The 22,489-nt window shown below is 34.5% G+C and overlaps 1 protein-coding gene across 3 annotated transcripts in view; it reads right to left on the minus strand.

Annotated features, from left to right (window-relative positions):
* CTNNA3 (catenin alpha 3) overlaps positions 1–22,489 on the minus strand; it is a 1,722,523-nt gene that overhangs the window by 120,704 nt on the left and 1,579,330 nt on the right. The gene's annotated exons all lie outside the window — the stretch shown is intronic.

Below are 22,489 nucleotides of genomic sequence, written 5' to 3' on the forward strand. Positions count from 1 at the left end.
TACCAATAAGCAAAACCCTGAACTCAGGGTTAAGTAGACAAAATGAATTGTGTACCTGTAAATCACAAATGCCCTACTTTCCCTGATCATTCAATTACATTTTTAAATCAATTTTATTATTTTAAATCAGTCTTTTTCCCTGAGACATCTTAGACTCAAATTTATGCTCCACTCACAACCAGTTTTGGACATTCATTTTTATGTTTGAATCTCAGGGCTGTTTTACAACCAAATTATTCTTTTTTTTTTCTTTTGCTTTGTATATTTCCCTCTTTCAAATTTTGTTTACTTTTCGTATCCTGTATGTTTTTGCAATCCAAATGACATGTATTTGAAAATAAGCAGGGAGGATAATTTGATGGATAGATGGAAAGCGAGTCTATTTCAGAGGAGTCTACAAAGCAGGAAAGGGCACAGGCGGGGAATGAAAGAAACATTCCAGAAAAGTGAGTATACAGACATGGAATTCTCTAAATACCCTTCCTTTTCCCCTCTATCCTCCATTGGGTGGTATCTTGGTAGCCATTAAGAATTTGGAATAATCCAAGGACAAAGCAAAAGCTTACAGTACTATGGAAGAAGCATAAAATTTACAAATAATAAATGAACGAACAAAGGCTTGGGAGGTAATAGGTCACTATCCCACATAGGAGAGAGAGAGAATAGTAGTAGTAGAAGGAGGACAAACAATATTTTCCATCCCCCCTTTTGCAATAAACATATTAGATTTGTAGAAATTTTTGACTAACATTTAAATCTTTTTAGATGAGGTATTTGGGGATAAGTTTATATTATACATATTTCATCTACTTGTTTCTATTGCCAGCATTTGAGGGGAGCAACTATATGTCAATTGTCTTATATTCCCAGAGTCGAACATAGGGCCTGGCTTATCACGAGAATACCATAAATACTTAATTGTGTCGTCGGGGTGAGGGTTGGAATAGAGATGAAGGACGGGTAAGACTGTCTATTGTGTATATTAACTGATGGTTTTCTAAAAACTGAAAACAGAATTTTCTAAGGAGTAAACAAAGCTTAGCTGGTATCCAAATGAAAGCAGCAAAATGTCATATACTTTTCTATTTTCTTTGCTTATATATACACTGACACACTCATCCACCACATACCCTGCAATTCCCCCCCACACATGCATATGCATGACTTTAAACAAATAATTTCAAATGTTATAAATAGACAAAGTTTATAGAGTCAAAAATAAATTCCTCTTTCACCCCAATCTGATCTCTGGTCCTCTACAAGAAGACATCCGAAGATGTTTTACGGACAAATAAGCACACAGGTGCATATTTAGAATTAACACATAGGATGGCCGCGGACGACTCAAGAAGTTTGTACCCATTACCACTTTCTCCACGTGAAGATGAAGAATACGAAGCCTGCATTTCAAGCTGGTATTTTTCATTCAGTTCACGGCAGAATAAACTGGGAAGCTTAAATATTATCAATTGCTACACCCTGATATTCAGACTCAGTAAGTCTAAAGAAGGGACAAAATTTATGTGTGTTAAAAAATATGCCCCAGGTATTTCTGATTACAGTTTGAGAACAACTATCCCAATTAAATCCTGGGTTTACTTCTATTAAAACTATCTGCATATACATAGCCAAATTCATTTCGTTTAGAAAAGAGAGTTATTTGACCTGGTCTATATTATTCACACTTATTATAGAGACACATAGAATTTATAGAGTAGTTCCAAATTTTAACACAATGAGAAAAAAAATCTAGATCTTTACAGAAAAATGCTGCTTGACAAATTCACTTTTCTAGAGTATTATACTCTTCTGGGTTGGAATAGTTTGAGAATAAATCTGGTTAAAAGAATAAACCCTGGTTAATGTAAACAACACTTGGATTAATTCTGATCTATTTCTCACTTGCAGACCAAGATTTTAGGCTATGAAGTATACTTTGACAGGTCCCTTCAATTAGTTTATGAGGTTAGGCCACTGCCAAGCTCCTTGCAGGAATCATAATTCAAAGCATTTTCTCTTCCTCATTTGCCTACTGAACAAATAAATACTCAATACATATAATGTATCATCATGTTAAACCTAAACTTTAGATCTAAACATAGTTTTAATAGTAATAAGGATGAAGAACAAAGATTACATTTAGACAAGGGCCCTCACCAGTGCACACCACCTACAAATACAGAGTAAAGCATGATGAAATGATACCTTCTCACAGCAAAGAGGATTCAGATACATTGACGGGCGTAGGTTCATGGTGCTCTGTCCTGCCTCCTATGTGTGTTCATCTACCATTAGAAATGAACATGAGTGCCGTGCAGGGAAGGCCTTTGTTATCATCAAACTCCCCTGTGTTAATACTGCTGCTAGAAAAATGATTTCTCTCATTTTCAGCTGGGCTGGGAGAACACAGAAGCCTTCCTTTTATACCAACCACTTGCACATTGCTTCTGAAATAACATGTGTCTGTAATACCACTCTACAGAACACACAAAAAGTTTGCAACAAATGTGAAGAGATTATTGGGTTGAATCTGGGAGTCACTAATATGGTCTCAAGCCTATTTGTAACACATGTATAAAACATGATATGCAAAATATTATGCGTATGTGAAACATATGGCTGTTAAGGGTGAATTCTAAGCCAATCAATAAGCTTCCTCTTATTTGAAGGTGTTCCTTCTGATGGGGATGACAACTCCCTGTGTAGGAGGAGCAACTGAACAATATGCATCACTGTGACAGTCATGTGTTGACGAGAGGCACCTGATAAGGATCGTTCTCTTTAAACTCATTCACGTTTGCAAAGGCAGTGCCTTCATGGCTGCATTACCCAGGCCTAAAGTAGATGCCACCAGCCTAACTGCCAGACTAGGGTGTGAGGCTGCCTAACTGAAAACATTCTGAGCATTTAAATAGTCCACTGTCACTGGTATATACATTTAAGGAAAGGCTTTTTCAGTGCTCTTATCTAAAAATTGTGCATAATATTACCTGTTCAGTCAATTTCACAGGATTCTCATGAGGATTAAATTAAGTAATGGATGGGCAAGAGCTTTAAAAAATTATAGTGCACCTGAAAAAAATGCAAGTTATCAATATCATTGGAAGACCTGTTAAGGAGGGAGAACAAAGGATGAGCTAGTTCCTCTCCCATGTTCTCTCTCTCTTAGCTTCTGACACCAATGTCCATCTAATCACTAAATGTAGATTCCAAGAATCATCCTCCCTCTTATTCCCTCTATTTGAATAGCAATTAAGGGCTGCCAATGTTTTCATCAAAATAATTATTGAACCTGTTCTCTCTGGTCTTCCTCAATTGCAATCCTGATGCATATCTCCTTAAACAGTCTTCAGCTAGGATCCCTAACTCCTTTCCTATAGCCCTCAAACCTAGCCCTAAATATATCGAAGAATATATGGTCAAAATGATTATCTGATTATGAATATTTCCTTCTTCAAAGGCATCCAAGGTTTCTGTTCATGTTCAGGCTTCTCAGCATGGCAAATAATTCCCTCTACGGTGAGAGCATTTTCTGTTCCCAACTCCCTTTGCACATTCTCAACCATTCGCACAAAGTGCTTACATGTCTCCTCACCACAAATGATATTTCATGTCTCTGAGCCTATTCCATACCATCCTCGCTATCTAGAGACGTCTTCCCACCACTTAATACTCTTCCCTCAAGACTTAGCTGAGATAACACGTCATCTGGGAAATTTTTGCTTGCTGCCACCCTGCCCCAACCCACAGCACAATTCTCTAAGGGCTTCTATAAAAGCCTGTGTCTATTTGTATCTCTGCACTTTCTACATTTTTAAGGATTGGCTGATTTATGTGTCTGTCTCTTCTAGATGGGGGATGTCTTGAATCACGGTCTGTGTCATACTATCTTTAGGTCTCTGTGCTGCAGGCACATAGTGAACCTCAATAAATACCTATCAGGTGTGAGCAAGGAAAGCTGTGGGAAAAAGGATGATAAGGAAATCATTAATGATTTAGGAAAAGGGGATGGCATAGAGAAAGTATAAGCAAGTCCCCTGTAAAAGGGACGTAAAAAATGAAAGGGGACAAATAAAGGGGAAGAATCATTGGTGAGATATTGATAAAAATGGCCATATAGAAGATACAAATGTTGAAAGGAGAAATAGCAAAAGGGTAGAAAAATAAAGAGAATGCGTGGATGGACAATAAGACTATTACACAGTAAGATAAGAGAAGCAGACTGTGGGAAAAAAGGACAAAATTGGCAAATATAATCCAATGTATTGAAGGCAGAGAAGTGGAAGGAAAGAAACCAGAAGGTGTGTTGACAAGTACTTACCATGGAAAATAGCAAACATAAAGTAGCCATATGGATAGTAGAAGAAAAAAGAGAGAGCCCAGAATGACTAAAGGAAGACAAATGATTTAATGACAATACTAAGGAAAGGACATTTAAGACAAAAAAACAAAAACAAATACAAACAAACAAGCAAAACCCTACAGACAAGAAAGAATAAGAAATTATGATTTGGAAATACATTAGAGATTGTCTTTTAAATGCTGGACCATTGTCTGTTTGTTAGAATATAGAATTTGCTAAAAACAATAACTTAAAAGTATCTCTCTTTATTAAAAGTAAGGGACAAATAGTATGCCCCAAATCGGCAAGTCCACTGGCACCGCAGTCATTAAGAGACTACTGTAAAGCTACTCATGTCCTTTTTTTGAGGTTAATTTTTCTGTGTACCTATATAAAGTGAGTTTTGCTCTCATCAAGAGCAATCGTGATTCAGTATGTGCCCTAAGCTATAACAAATGACCAGGTTTGAAATATAAAATGTTTCTTTCTCTGGGTGCACTGTAAAAGACTATCAATCCCCGCTGGCATCTTAGAGTTGCTTCATTATACAAGGAGAAAATTGGAAGAAAACACCACGGGCAGATGTCCTGCATGCTGTCAGAGTAGGTGACATTTATGTGATGTGACTCACCTTGACATCTCTTGGTATTCCATTACAAATCTGAGAGATTGTGTTTTCACTTGTGGATTGCAATTGCCTCAGGTACCCAGATACTATCCATGTTCTTCAGCAGAGGTCAGCCAATACTCATTGTTAAATACCAGTCAAACACATGATGGCCAGCTGGCAAATTGACACTCCTGCAATGCTCAAATCTGCCCTTTCTAATCTAATATTTTGTAGGAGGGAGACCTCAAGGGATATCATGATGTTAGTTATGGTGTGCCTACAAATGTAATCGGACAGATTACTTTTTTTTAAATATAATAGAGTTTCATTGCTTTATGATCACATTTTTTCATCCAGAAAAATCAAGAGCATACAAACCAGATTTCATACTTACTTAAAACAACACCCTTAACTACTTTCCTATTTTGAAATGTATTAGAAATGCCTACTTGAGGAGGTTGTGTCTCATTTCTGGCAAGAATATAACTTATTCTTCTTCCTATAAGATTTGTATCACCTCAACTGTACTTCATCCTTTGGCTTTTAACATTATTGAACAATAAATTCATATCTATGATGACTGATCCATGTCATGGCCAAAATATTTTCAACCTGTCTGCCATTAGGTGTTGATGATAAATTTTCTAATTCATCCACCATACATCTAGTGGGTATGTCCCAGGTTCTCTCAGTTTAGGTTTTGTGGGATTCCGTAAGGAATTTAAAATACCACACCAATGCTCTCCTAAGTCTTTTTCAAATTATTTTATAAAGAATTTGAATTCATTTGAAAATAATAGTCACCATTTATTGTGTCCTTACTCTGCACCAGGCATTTTTTATATGCATTATTTATATAATTTTCACAGCAAGCATATCAGGGAGGTTTTGCTTTCCTCATTTTAATGACCAAAAAAAAAAAAAAATGAAGTTGAGATAGGGCAAGTTCTGTGTCCACACCACAAAAACCATCTAGTGACAAAGTCAGGATTCAAATCTTATGTGTTAGATCCCAAAGCCAATATTTATTGACAAACACCAGACAAAAAATATATAAAAATCACATTAATTTATTTGTTTTTATTTTGGTATCTCTAGTGATAACTTATTGAAACTTTCTTCTAACAGTATAAAATGTTCTAGCTTCTACTGAAAAATAAAATAAAATAAAAAGGAAACTGTTCATTGCTCAAACCCTGTGGCTATTATTTCTCTCTATTGCAGATGAGGGTATTGTGGTACAGATTCAAAGTTAAATTTTCATTCCTGTTTTTGTTATATGTAAGATCTACTAAAAATATGGGTATAGTTGCTTTTAGACCACTAAGCTCCAATTTGGGGGAAAAAAAACTGGGAGGGAAGTACAGCTATATTTTCCATTAAGACATGGCAAGTTGGGTCTGCAGGGATTCCATGGAATACCTATAAAATATTCCTATTCCTGGGGAATTAAAATACCATAAAATTATATTTTATCAAATTCCTATAAGAAGAATAGACAATGTACAAGAACATTTTAATAATTTATGAAAGAAAAGCAGACTAAATGAATATTTGATATTATAATATTTTAAATTTTTAAATAGATTCTAATATCCAGACTATAGTTTCCTTTTCTTCTTTTTTTCAGACAGCCTACCTTGAAAAGCTCATTGACTCTCACAGCTTTAGCAATTATCTCTCTGAGAATAATTCCCAAATTTGGATCTGTACCCAATATTACCTTGAACTCTAGTTCTGCTTGCATGTTTTATCTGAAATCCAAAAATCTATACTTGAACTCAATATCCTCAAAATTACCTTTTTCCTAAATTCACATCCAAGTTAAAAAAATAGCACCATTGCTTTCCCTTATTTTTCATATACAACACGAGAGTCATCTTACATCATTTGACTTCCTCAGGTTTTTATACGGTGAAGTTCCAATTTCAAGCCCTTCCTGATGTGTTCCCAACTCAACCAGCGCTCTCTCCTGCTACTTTCCCTTCTAATCATGCCCTACATTTCATATTCCTTCTCTGGGGTGCTTTTCTTCCTCTTCACCTAAGAAATTCCCACTCCTTCTTCAAGATTGAGTTCAAATAGTTCCTTTCCTGTGAAGCCTTTATTAATTCTCAGTGCATAGTTGGTCATTTCCTGAGTTCCTAATTCTTACCTTCTTCCTTCACTAATTTCTATAAGTCCTTGAGGGTAGATATTGAATCCAAATCTAGATTTTGTTTTTTTTTTAATTTGTGAAGAAGAGAACCCAGTGTATGATATTTTTAAATATGTGCATAAATGAGTACATGAATGAACAAATACTTCAATGAATCTTTGACATCTTTTAATGTCTTTTGGCCTTTATATCATTTCATTTTGGTTTGCCTTCAAACTACATACTTGGAAAAGAATCCACAGATAGCTTTAGTATCTGTTTAAACGGAAATATCAAGACTTCCATGAAATATCTTACATGAATTAATTCAGCTTCTCTTTCCAAGGCCATGATATGTTAATGAACTTCAAAAACACTTTGTAGGTCCCAAATAGTTACAATAAATTCTTCTTAAAACAAGTTTGAATAAGTTCCCTATATATGTGAGTAAATTATGGTAAATATAAATAACTTAATGTTCAAAAGGCAAGATAATATATTTAATACTTTTTTTCCTACAAATAATTTGCTTTCATGTCTTTTTCTATTTTTCTTGCATAATATCAATTATATCAGATTGGAAATTTGATGGAACCCTTTCTTGGAGTTTTAACTTTTCCCTGTAGGACATAAGGAAATATTATTTGAAGACAATGATGGAATTTGGGAGGTTCAGGATGTTTTCCTAAGGAAACCTCAAGTTCATCTCTCCCTTCTAAAGCATTTAATTGCCAAATATATCTAATTTAAAACTCTGTTTTGGCTTCTACAATAATGGAATTGTGATGACTCTTTCTCTTCCTTCTTTCTTTTATTTGTTTTTCTTTTGTTATTATATACAGACAAAAAATATTTGAATCCAATAAAGTTCCATGAATTAGAATCTGTGACATAAATCCTATGTTTATGATAAAAATAGAATCTAACAAAATAAACATTAAAATTTGAAAGCCCTGAGTAAGTTTCCATGGAGAAAGTAAAATTAAACATCCACTCTACCATTGTATGAGCAAAAGAAGGCAGCCTCTAACTATCATCGTAATTACAGTAATGGTGATAATTAATATTTATGTAGTTGCACCTGAATGATCAGTGCCTTTGTTGGAAAGACAAACCAGAAATGACCTGGTTAATGAATCTGTGACAGATAAGGTAGGGGCACTGAGATCAATTCCTACTCACAATCACAGAATATAGTCACAAAATGTAAATATCAAAGATGGCCTTCGAGGTAAGTATTCATTCCAAGTGAGGGATGGAAACTGTAGAGGCTAATATTTGTAACAAAGGTAGAGAACCCCAAAACTTAGAGGAAGTGAGAGAATTTGACTAGAGAGAGGATCCCTCTCACCCCAAATTAAAAATGACTTAAGCAACTATATACCAGAGTAACAGGAATTTAGTATCTCTCTGAGGTTCCCTCCCTCCGGATCATCTTCTGGTACAAAAACAGACTTGATCATAAGAAAAGATTGGATGAAACTCCAATCTGAAACCCCAAGCAAAGGACAGAAGACAATGGTTGGTGTCATGTGGGCATGAAGAGACAAAGAGATCAAGATTTTCAAAGAGAATGGTTATCATATGGACCAACTGGTCTAGGTTATCTAAGAAAAAAAATAAAATGACAACAAATGGGGAGAAATCGAAGGATCTGAGACAAAAGAACATAACAAGGTTGAGAATAAGGCATTAAAAGTTTTGGAAGTGAGGGAATTAGACACAGGAGTGAAAATTCAAGATATCAAATGTGGGGGGAAATCCTATTTATAGAATATGTTCATCAAAGTACCGTAAAAGAGCAAATAAACTCCAAGCTGCGCTAATTAAGAGTTCTTGAAACACAGCAGGAATAAGACTGATAAAATTAGTTATATTCATAGAGGTCTATCTATTGGAATGTTTCACTGTTTTCCTTTTTTTTTTTAATCAGTTGTTTTTATTTTTATTTTTTATTTCTTGTACTTAGTATTTTTTAATATAAATTCAATTACTTAACATATAATGTATTACTGGTTTCAGAGGTACAGGTCTGTGATTCATCAGTCTTATATAACACCCAGTGCTCATTACATCACATGCCCTCCTTAATGTCCATCACCCAGTTACCCCATGCCCCCACCCCCCTCCCCTCCAGCAAACCTCAGTTTCTCTCCTATGATTGAAACTAATTCCTTTTATTTATTTTTTAATATTTTTTATTTTATTATGTTAGTCACCATACAGTACATCCCTGGTTTTTGATGTAAAGTTCGATGATTCATTAGTTGCGTATAACCCAGTGCATTATGCAGTACGTTCCCTCCTTACTACCCATCTCCAGCCTATCCCATTCCCCCACCCCCCTCCCCTCTGAAGCCCGCAGTTTGTTTCTCAGAGTCCATAGTCTCTCATGCTTCATTCCCCCTTCTGATTAACCCCCCTTTTTTATCCCTTTCTTCTCCCACCGACCTTCCTAGTTCGTATGTTCCATAGATGAGAGAAACCATATGATATTGTCTTTCTCTGCTCGACTTATTTCACTTAGCATTATCTCCTCCAGTGCCATCCATGTTGCAGCAAATGTTGAGAAATCATTCTTTTTGATAGCTGAATAATATTCCATTGTATATATGGACCACAACTTCTTAATTCAGTCATCCTAATTACTTTTAAACTAATTGGGCCATTGGTTAAGGATAAAGATTATCACAGATTGCTTTTTTTTCCTTAAAAAAACCCAAATATTTTGTTTTTGAATATAAAATTAATTCAATATTGTTTATACAATTATCTATAAATCACCATCCCAAAGAAATTATTATCAGTTAAATTTCTGATAGACCGAACATACAAATGGACAATGGCCACACTAAATATGACAATAGAGCTTTGACCCACAAACCGCAGCAAGTAGGTCAAGAAACCAAACCACAGGCTCTGTAACAACAACAAAGAATGGGCAAGCCTTTGACAATGACAGCTGGTCTACCTATATTTGCCTCACTTTAAATTCAGCAACAATCAGAGAAAGCAAAGTATGTTCCCCAAACATGATGCCCTGCTTCTAGTTAGCCTGCCTGCCTCTTTCTTATGTCAACAATCTCCAATCAGAGATACCTAAAGTTTTTTGGTTTTGTTTTTTTTCCTATTTTAAAGCTTTCTGTCTTCTCTGCCTGCCTTTGACTCTGACAAAAGCAAGTGATGGTAGTTACTTTGTTATAGCACATTCTGAATAGTCTTTTTATGTTCTCATTTGGGTGGTCTTTGTTTATGCTCACATTTCTAATAGTTTAACTGTGCTTAAGACAACGTATAATTTAATTCTATCCACCTGTAATCTCTGCATTTTCATACAATACAGGACAGTTTTGCCACTTGGAAATTGACATAGCTGTCTCATAAATTCACTACAACCAGACATTGAAATGCCAAATTTCAGGGAAGAGTATCTGTGCTCTCACTCTCAGTTGATTTTAATAAACAATTACTAAGATGTTACGTAAGCTAATTTTTACCCATTACTTATCATATCAAAATATATGTAAATTTTTATCATGTAAAAATAACTGGTATACGGAATCATTCTTATTTATGTTAAAGCATTTCTCCGTGGCATTACCGAATGGTGATTCCAGGGATTTAAGACTTCACAAAATAAAACAAACCTAATTTTTACAGGGAGAATATTCATGGAAAAGTCAAAGATAATACCTTATAATTGCTCTCACATGCTGCCCAACAAGAAAAAAAGTGAACTGTCATCATAGAGTACAGAAAAATAACTCTTTCTCCCTGATATATTTATTCCAAATATAAAATGAATGTCTTTTTAAAGTTATTAATTGGAAAGCCAGAAATGTTTTTTTCAAAATCGTGGGCATAAGTAGCCCAGGTGAGAAAAACATTCAAATTTTAATTTCCCTATTTATATCTCAACTCCTAGCAAGATTCTGCAATCTCTCAGGGCTGAATTTCTGCTGCCACCATGTCTACTCCTTTCTACTATCATTCTTTTAGATCTTTTTTCTTTCACCTTTCTGCTTTGCTGCCCATCTTCCTACTCTCCTCACCTCTTCTCCCATTGTATCTTATGCTGCTCTAGTTCAAAATCCTCCACTGTAGGTATTAGTATATCCTTAATACCAAGGACAGTGCCTGATATTCAGTAGAGGTTACATAAATGAACCAACAAAAATTCTAAAAAAGCCTACACATTTTGTCAAAATAATACATTTTTTTAAAATATCACATTGTGTCTTAAAATATACAGTTGATGAGGATAGATCTAGCTCCTGGTTTATTTCCAAATAAATAGTTTTGAAAATAATAGTGCTTAGGGGCACCTGGGTGTTTCAGTCGATTAAGTGTCCAACTCTTGATTTCAGCTCAGGTCATGATCTTAGGGTCATGAGATCCAGTCCTGCATCTGGCTCATGCTAGGGGTGAAGCCTGCTTAAGATTCTCTCTCTCTCCTCTCCCTTTGCCCCCCCACTTGCACACTAATAATAATAATAATACTTAAAGCAGTATTACTTTAGGTATTTTCAATTTTTTAACTTACTAATACTGACATTAAAGTTGATACACTCTTAGAAATCATAATTTTTTGACAAAGATGAATATGATGGTTTTTATTTCTTATTCAAGGGAGAGTTATCATTTTTTATCTTTTTCCTCATAATTTTTCAGCAATGATCCTAAATAATCATACAAGGTACAATTAAATATCTAGGAAGTTTTACCTAGAGCCTGTCTCTTTTCCTCCCCTAGATGAGGAAAAAAAATTAGATGTTCTCAAGAGTTACATAAACCACGAAATGTGGAAACTATTTAGGTTCAGTTAAGATACTGCTTGGATACTGCTTGGTTACTGCTCAGAATTTACCTGAGGTGAGAAAAGGAAAAGAGGGCACAATTTATGAAGAAAACATTCATAAATAATCTAAACTCTAAAATATCATAAAGAGAAAACTTTCACAATCCTAATAAATCCCAGTGCGTTTCTGGGTTAAGATGACAGACTGTCACATGTATATAATTTTTCTCTTTCTCCAAGTCCACTAAAACTACAGATGCATTCTTTTTTTCTTTTAAAGATCTAAACATTCTAGGATGGAAAGAACAGAATAGGACAAGAGACAACAGCAAAAACTATTAGGAAAGTAGAAAGCAGATGACAAGTGGCAAATAACATAGTCAACCTGAGAAAGCCAGAGTCCAAACCAGCCGTGGGAAAACTAAGGATGAAACTGATTTAAACAGAAAGATTCATGGATGACTGAAATTTGGGGTGAAGGGAGGGACTGTAAAAGGCAGTTTGGTCCCCTCACCTACTCCACACCACTGAATATCAGCTTCTCCCTCACCTCCAGAAAAGTCTAGAGATTAATTCTCTGAAAAGAGGAAAACAGATGGTCTTTCATCGGAGGTCTTTAGACTTACTTTGAGGCGGAGTACCTTTTACTGACGACAAGGTTATTGAGTGAATGCATGAATACTTAATAGTAAATGGAGAAACTTCCAGCCCTTCTGCTCTCTGTATCTCTGCCCCCAGAACCCTTACCTTCCAGGCAGGAGTTTGGAAGATGCTTTCCTGGGAAACTAATCAGTACAAGGGAAAAACTTACTTCCCTCTCTCAAATCTTAAGTCCTTAAGTCTGATTCTAGAAAGTACCAGATTCTGAAGAAAAAAAGTACCAGATTCTGAAGAAAAGGGATGCTGAGTTTTAGAAGATTCCATAGGCTCACTGTAATAATGTAACATACATTGTGTGACTATGTGGATGGTCTTTCATCAGGAAGAAATCATGTTTAAAAAACTGAAACCTGACTTTTCTGCTCTGGAATGAATGTATCACAATGGTAGTGACAGAGATGTTTCATTCCATTTGTAACTATTCACAGACAACCAGAGTAAAATATGCGTGTCTCTGGTTAAGACTGGAAGAAGTACTAAACAGTCGGTGTGCTGAAGGGCTTGGGCCAAGGCTCAGAAATAGCTACTTCAGATTTTACAAGAATATTTTTTCCATTTCCTGGTACTGTACTTTCTAGCAATTTATGAAGTTTCTATCAGCCTATACCAGAATTTCCAAAGCCTATCTAATTATATGGGTTTCCCAACGGTGGTTAGACCCCCATGGGTTGAGTCTCAGCTAGTGCCATCCAAAAGTGCTATCATTCTTCCTACATATATTAGATTTCTTTTCCTTCTGTCATGCCACCATCGTGATCCCAATTCTTGAATAGTTCCCCATTTCCTACTTCTTAAAACAACAACAAAAACTCCTGTCCATTTTCTAAGGTCTTTTTATAATCTATCACTTTCTTCATGCTCATCTTAACTTCGTATTGGATTTATATAGTTTTCTTAGAGTCCCCCAAATGGATCTGACCCATTCCCACCTTCCAGCCTCCACCTTTGTGGGTTTTCTCACTTACATCATCTCCTTCCACAATCTAATCTCTGTATTTCATTCAACTTTTAATACAAACTTCACCTGTTCATACTTTTGTTCTCTGCTTACTCTATTCCCCATGATAACCCCCCTCTTCTGAAATCCTACTGAGTTACAGCTAGAACATACAACACATTATACACAACTGTTATTTCCAATTGGTCTGTCTTCCCCATGAGGAAAGGACTGGGTCTCGCTCTGTGTTTAGCAAGTGGGTAAAGACTTGTCATACAATGAGTGGGTACACAGATTCTGAAGCTGGACTCACTTCGATTCAATTTCAACTTCATTTGTGTATCCTTGAGCAACCTATCTGACCTCTATGAATCTCAGTTCCTTTAATAATAAAATGGAGAATGTAATAATCAAACTGTACTGAGGACAAAAATGAGAAAACATATTTATCATAGTCAAGTACACAGTAAGCATCCATCAAAGTTTACTATTCTTATGCCTCTTATTGATAATAAAATAGTAGTTGAGGAAAATTAGAATATTTAGTGACACTTTAGAAAAGATAATGTATATTTTTTCTTTTTATTATTTTTAAAAATATATAACCATTTAAACTCTGTGTGTGGGACAAAGATTATACTATTCTACCAAATATCGACTGCTTGTTAATAAACACTGCCCTGCCAGTTTGGACCCCCATCCTTACAGGTCCCATTTCAAAGAAGCTAAAACAACAGCAGTGAAAGAAATGTGACGTGGGTGGAACTAAGAAACAGCCTATATATAAAACTGCTAAATTTAAGGCTCAGAAAAACATTGTAGTGTCTGGAAAAAAACCTCTTAAAACAGAACTGGGAATAAAAAAGGAGTGAAAAACAGGGTTGTATCCATTTTAAAACAACTGGAGATTTATCACAGTCTGTACGAACTGAAATTAAACTGAATCTGGATACAATTCAAGTACAAAAGATTATCAGAGTCCAACATTCAATTTCGCTACTCTTCCTTTATGGCAGTTTGAACACATATTATTCCTGTCCTGTGGACGCCTTTGGCAGTGACACCTATGGATTGTGAGAAAGTTGGGCTGTTTAGCTTTTGCAAAACATGGAATGTGTCTATTTTCCAATGAGTTACCACTCTGTGGAGTTGTGAATCCTCTTCTAACAGTCCAGCTACAGATTACAAAACCCTCAAAGTCACTGAGCATCCTTTCCAAAGACATATTCAGCATTCTTTTCTAAGTTGGCTCAAAGTATAGCTTTGGGAGGGAAATAGAGCAGGAAAAACTGCATTTAAGTCTGTATTTTCATCACTTGTTGGTGACATATCCCTACCTTTCCACTTTTGGTTCTATTTCTTGACCTCATTTCCCTCCTTTCCCATGTGGACCCAGTCAGTTGTTTCAATACGTCTTTTCTAATAGTTTAAATTCTCTCATCCCTTTGAATCCTGCTGCAAATTCCTTTCCATCCTAGGAATTCAGATAAATCCAATTTTCCAGTTTTCTCAGAACATGTGAAAGGAAAATCTATTCACTCTGTTCCTAATGAATATTTTAGGTTTCAAAATGGGTGATGAACCATAAATGAATTAATGAATGATCTTCTTAGTTGACTACCTTAGTTGACTAACTTTATAATCTCTTTCTGTGTCTTTATTCAAGCTCTCATTCTATGTTTGCCTTTTTATGCTTTCTCATATTCCACAGTTGACATTGCCCCGCAAATAGAAGTCATCAGGCATTTACTTCATCAAATTGCCTCTATTTATTCATATATTTCCTTCCTCTGTTACTTTTTTTAGTTTTTATTTTCACTTTTTAAAATATGAATTCTAGTGCAGTTAACATACACTATTATAGGGGCACCTGAGTGGCTCAGTAGGTTAAGAATCCAACTCTTGGTTTCAGCTAATGTAATGATTTCATGGTCCTGAAATTGAGCCCCATGTCCACGCTCAGCATGGAGTCTGCTTGTCCCTCTCCCTCCCTGTCTTCCCTTCCCTCCACTCAGGTGCACCTGCTCTTAGGCACATGCATTCTCTCTCTCTCACTAAAATTAAAAAAAATATATATATTTTAAAAACATATTATTATATTAGTTTCAGGTTTACAATATAGCAATTTAACAGTTCCATGCATTATTTAGTGCTCATCACATTTCCTGCCTCTTTTAGAGAGAGATTTCCTCCTACTTTCCATGGTTCCTTGAAAAAAGATTCCTATACGCCTCTATGTAAAAATGATAGAGGTGCCTGGGTAGCACAGTCAGTTGAGCACCTGACTCTTGATTTTGGCTCGGGTCATTATCTTGGGTCATGAGATTGAGTTGCACTTTGGGCTCCACGCTCGGTGCAGAGTCTGTTTGTCCCTCTACCTCTGCTCCTCCCCCCACTCTCTCTAAAATAAATGAATAAAATCTTCAAAAATAGATAGATAGATAGATAGATAGATAGATAGATAGATAATGATAGCTTTTTTGACACCAGTGATTATGGTATTGTTGTACTTACATTTTTTTAACAACTAAGCTTACTACATTTACATATTACAAATACTAATGCATCTACTATGATTTTAACATGTTTATAGTTTTTTATGCACTCCCCATTTTCTTTTCTAATTTTATTCTCATTTTCTAACTTCCAACCTCTCTATATTACTTTCACCTACTGATATGTTAATTTTGTGTTAGAGCTTTCTCAGAAATTTAAAGACATTATATGCATTCTTTAGGTAGCAAAGTGTAATGTTATTTATACTAATGTTAATGTTCTCAATTCTCCCTGAATATAAAAGTAGCCCATTTCACTCTGATCTCCACCAATTACAGGGTCCCTGCACAGGGTGGTCACTTCAAATGGTCATTTCTCTTGTCATTATTGTTTTTCTGCCAAGGCCTATTTGAATATACCAACAGTTTTTCTGATTTCTTTGCTCATCATTGTTTCTTGCATCTTAATGCTTTACTTTAAGGGTAGCATTTCTGAATATATGTCATTTGAAATCCATCAGTTTAATAGGTCATATACTTGTGGTCTCTATCTCTTAAAGATGACCATTATTGACTCAAACTCCAAGGAAACAAAACTTTCTTATTGCTCCTTCAAGCTGGTCCATGGAATTATTTCTAGTTTCCTTTTAGAGGCATAGCTCTTGACTTTTGCAAGGATCTTGCTTCAAGCTCCCCTGACTATGTGTTTCTTCTTAATGGCACATGGGCATTAAAAATTAAAATCCTTAGTGTTCAACCCTTAAGATCTATGTAAGGGTTAAGGAAGAAACAAAAGAGTGGGTTTTCCTGTCAGAATGGCTAAAATCAAAAACACAAGAAACAACAAGTGTTTTAGCAAGGCAGTGGAGAAAAAGGGAGCCTTATGCACTGTTGGTGGGAATGCAAGTTGGAAAACAGTACGTAGGTTCCTCAAAAAATTAAAAATAGAGGGCTACCTGGGTGGCTCAGTCAGGCAAGTGTCTGACTCTGGTTTTTGCCTCAGGTCATGATCTCATGGGTCCTGGGATTGAGCCAGGTGACAGGCTCTATGCTCAGTGCAGAGTCTGAGGATTCTCTCCCTCTTCCCCTACCCCTACTCTCTTTCTTTCTCTCTCTCTCAAATAAACAAATAAATCTTTAAAAAGTTAAAGATAGAATTGCCATATGATCCAGTAATTTCACTACTTAGTATTTACCCAAAGAAAACAAAAACACTATTTGGAAAAGATAATATACACCACCACGTTTACTGTAGCATTATTTATAATAGCTTGATATGGAGGCAACCCATGTCCATCCACAGATGAATGGATAAAGAAGATGTGACACACTCACGCACACACAGGAATATTACTCTGCCATAAAAAAATGAAATCTTGCCATTGCAACATGGATGGATTTAGAGGGTATAATGCTAAGTGGACTAAGTCAGTCAGAAAAAGACATATAGCATATGATTTCACGTATAGTGGAACTTAAGAAACAAAACAAATGAACAAAGTAAAAAAGAGGCAAACAAAAATGCCGACTCTTAAATATAGAAAATAAACTATAGAGAATTACCATAGGGGAGATGGCTGGGGGGATGGGTAAAATAGGTGAAGAGGATTAAGAGTGCATTTATTGCACTGAGTAATGTACAAAATTGTTGAATCATTATATTGTACACCAGAAACTAATACAACATTGTATGTTAATTATACTTGAATTAAAAAAATAAACTTAAAAAATAAAAAAGTGTATTTCAAGAGCTTAAACTTATGTTTACTCCATTGTTTGGGTTTTCATTTGTTTATTCTTGGTTCCTTCTGAATTCAAATCGCAATTTCTTTTTTCTCTTTAATTATTAATTAATTTAAATTATTTTTTAAAATTTCCTAATTCATTCAACCAGTATATATTATATACTGTCATATATACCTACGTGTACACATGCTATAATATATACAGCTACTTTGTATATATATTGCGTAGGTTGTTATAAGTTCTGGGTATAAAACAATAAAGTCAAATTTCATACTTTCATTTATCTCATAGTCTGTTAGGGGTATAGAGGCAGGGAATATATATAAATAAATGGGCTAGATAATCCAGGATGTAGGAACTGCTAAAGAGAAAGTTAACAGGATCCTGTGATATAGAGAGACAGTTTGGGAAGGAAGGCTACATTGGATGGCCAAGAAAGGCTCTATGATAGAACATTTCAGCCAAGACAAGAAGGAGCAGCCATTTAAAGTCATGAAGGCTTATCCTCATGTCTGTTTTTGTTGTTTGTTTTCCCTGTTTCTCAGTGTTTATGCTGTACTTCTTTATGTCATTTTTTGGTTATAGCTTTTTATTCCCATTCTCCAATTTCATTCTATCCCTTCTTATTTCCTCTCTCCCTTTAGAAATTTCAATATCTTGTCTTAACTGTGCCTCCTTTAAGTTACTATGTTGAGTATCTCCTCTATTTTCTTATCCACTAGTTTCTCACCCACCTCTTTTAATGACTTTTTCTCTTTCACCGTTTAGTGAAGTTACTCAAACAAAAGTACCCACAAATTGAGAACTGCCAAAATTATACTATCTTTTTAATCTCCATTTTTTAAAAGAATTTATTTATTTGAGAGAGAGAGTGAGAGTGCGTGCTAGCGCGTGATGGGGGAGAGGCAGAGGGGGAAGCAGATTCTCCTCTGAGCAGGGAGCCCCACCCAATGGGGGGCTGATCCCAGAACCCTGATATCATAACCTGAACCGAAAGGAAATGTTTAACTGACTGAGTCACCCAGGTGCCCCTTCAATCTTCATCTTAACTAAAATTTCTTCAAGTAAAACAACTCATTGATCACTCACTGAAACTCCCTTAGTATGGCCCAGAATCCTTCTCATGTTACAAATGTTCTTATGATCACTTGAGTGTTCTGTGTTTATGGAATTCTATTTCCTCTGCCCACTTCTTGGAAGTTTGCTTCTCATGGCTTTGTCCTTCATTGTTTATACTTCTAGTTCTACATTTTGCCTATAAATATATATATACACACTAAATATTTACTAAATATTTAAATTAAAACAGCTCTTAATTTAGATTTCTTTCTATTATGTGCTGCTTTCCATATAAATCTATGGACACTTTAAACCATGCCTAAACTCTAATTCAACTTTTTACAGGAAATGTTTCTTTTATGCATGTTTCCTATCTAGGTTAATTGTATCAGTGTCATAATAAAATATTATTTATTAATCTTTATTTTCAGAATCAACCTATAACATAAGCATTGGGGATTTAATTATTGAAAAGAATTTAAATATTACCTAACTTAAAAATGTAAAAAAAGATGTAGTGGAGAGAAGTTGGGCTATGAATGAGATACAGAATGGACCAGTAAGAGGCAGAAGAGGAACGTGGGAATCTTTTTGTCATATGTAATTGGAAGTTGAGATATAACCAACACATATAACAAAAAACCACCAGTTATGAATAAAATAATACTATCAAGGATTGTAAATAAAATCAATGAAAATATATAAATTCATTAAACTAAGGAAAGGAGGGGGAGAAAAGAAGATGAAGTCCTCTAAGTTATCTGCATTCTCATTTGTAGAAAAAGCCAATAAATTATATCTTAGAGAAGAAAGTATATTGCTTAGAGGTATGGAGATAATCTCAAGAAATGAAGTCATACAAAGTTAAAAGTACAGGCTGCCTCTCCTTTGTGGAGGTAAGAATTGCTTTTCATAAATCATTATAATTTAGCTGGTTTCACTTTGCTCTCTCTCTCCTTTTATATATATATATATGCACACACACATATAGTGGGTGTTATTATATTATGTATAGTATTTTAATATTTTTATATATGAGGAAAATGTGTGTATGTTTAGTGTTGCCTGCATCAAATTCCTAGGTATATGTTAACATCTTTCAATACATAAATTCAAGTTTAGTCTTACATATGAAAATATTTTCAATTTATACCTTTAAATACTAGTTGTTTTATTATTTCTTAAATCATTCTTCAAAGGGTCTGAGTATATGTATACTGGAGCTTCTTTGCCTCCTCTCCATTTCAGTCTTTTTTCTCTTTTCCTCTTTCTTTACTTTTATCTCATCACTGTCTCATAGTTAATCTCCTGCTTGTTTTCAATGCCCCTTATGGAATTTTTATTTGAATCTATTTTCCTTTGGACACTTTATAATTTGTCATTTTTGATTTTTTTAATTCTTTAATTTTGATGAACTTTTTATATTCCTCATCCCTTTTATCATTCCTCTTAGTTTTTGATTTCAGGTCCAGATTTTAAAAATACACACCTCCAACTTTTTACTATTTGAATATAGTTGACACAAAATTAACTTCATATGTACAACATAGTAACTCAAATTCTCTGCACGTTTCTCTATGCTCATGTAGCTACCATCCACTACCATACAAAGCTATTACAATACCATTGACTATATTTCCTGTGCTGTGCCTTTCATTCCCATGACTTACTCATTCCATAACTGGAAGCCTGTATCCCCCACGCCCCTTCACCCATTTTGCCCATCTCTCAACTCCCTTCCTTCTGGGAACCATCAGTTTGTTCTTTGTATTTATAAGTCTGATTTTGCTTTTTGTTTATTTATTTGTTTTGGTTTTTAGATTCCACATATGAGCAAAATCATATGGCATCTGTCTTTCTCAATCTATTTTACTTAGCATAAATACCATCTAGGTCCATCAATGTTGTTGAAAATGGCAAGATCTTATTTTTTTTTATAGCTGTGCAATCTTCCATTGTGTAAATATGCCACATCTTCTTATCTATGAATGGACAANTTTAGATTCCACATATGAGCAAAATCATATGGCATCTGTCTTTCTCAATCTATTTTACTTAGCATAAATACCATCTAGGTCCATCAATGTTGTTGAAAATGGCAAGATCTTATTTTTTTTTATAGCTGTGCAATCTTCCATTGTGTAAATATGCCACATCTTCTTATCTATGAATGGACACTTGAGTTGCCTCCTATCCTGGCTATTGTGAATAATACTGCAATATACATTGGGGTACATGTATCTTTTTGAATTAGTGTTTTCATTTTCTTTGGGTAAATACTCAGTAGTGAAATTACTGGATCATATGGTATTTTTGAAATTTATTTCAATTTGGTGTGTTGCATTACAGTTTTATTTTTCTGTTTCTGTCTTTTTGGACATAAGGGTCTCATCGCTGAACTGTTTTGATTATCCTCTTCTCCCCCCCAGCTTTATTGAGGCATAATTGAAAAATACAACTGCAATATATTTAAAGTGTACAGGGTAGGGATTTGATATATGTTTACATCGTGAAATGATTACCACAATCAAGTTAAGTAATACATCCATCAGTTTACATAGTTGCCTTTTTTTGTGTGTGTGAGAATGCTTAAGATTTACTCTCAGCTAATTTCAAGTATACAATACAGTATTATTAACAACAGTCACTGTACTGTATATTAGATCCTCAAAGCTTATTTATCTTATAACTGAAAGTGTGTGCTGTTTGACCAACATCTCCCCATTTCCTCTACCCCTCAGTCCCCACCATTCTACTCTAAGATTCTTATTTCTTTTTAAGATTCCACATAAAAAAATTCCATATATATAAAATATTCCATCATATATATTCCATATATATAAAGAAAATATTGTATATATCATATATATATATATGATATATATCATTCTTCTTTTGAGAGACACCAACATTGTTTCCATATCTTGGCTATTGTGAATAATGCTGCAATGAAGAGTCATCATGATATCCTCCCTATAACAAACGTAGCTTAAAAGTTTGTCCAATTTTATAAATTTAAGTTACTTTATTTTAAATTATTTTAGGTTGAATATTATTCACAGATTTATGGGTCATATTTTTTTGGGGGAGAAATTGGCAAATTATCTGCTCATGCCTTTCGTCCATTCTAGAATATTTGGTTTTTTATTCTTTATAATGTCTTTAAGTAATCTTTATATATAAATGACATCATGTTTTTGTCATTTTTTGTTACAAATGTTTACCCAATTATCCATTTATATTTTGATATTGTTTAGGACATTCTATTGATCTACAGAATTTTTTAATATAGTTCAATTTAATTATCCTTTTTATAAGTTCTTCCTTTTTCTCCAATGCTTAGAAAGCCTTTCTCAATCTTAATATAAGTAAAAACTTTGTGTACCTTTTTTCATTTGTTACGATTTTAAACTTACATTTATTACTCCATCTAAAGTTTATATTTGTGTATAATGTATGGGGATATAAATGCATGTTTTGCTAAGTCTACCAGGTCTGCTTCAGAATATTCTTCTGCTCTGTGGCTTTTAAAATTACACCAACACTGAATTACCTTAATTATTGTAGTTTTGTATATTGTAGTAACTGGTAGTGCAATAACTATATTATTTCACTGCTCTTTGGCTAGCTCTATAAAATAATATTTTGAAGCCATAATAAACATTGTATTGCTTTCAGAATTTACACATAATGTATGATTCTTTC

This window comes from Ailuropoda melanoleuca, chromosome 6 (assembly GCF_002007445.2).
Source record: "Ailuropoda melanoleuca isolate Jingjing chromosome 6, ASM200744v2, whole genome shotgun sequence".
Lineage (NCBI taxonomy): Eukaryota > Metazoa > Chordata > Mammalia > Carnivora > Ursidae > Ailuropoda > Ailuropoda melanoleuca.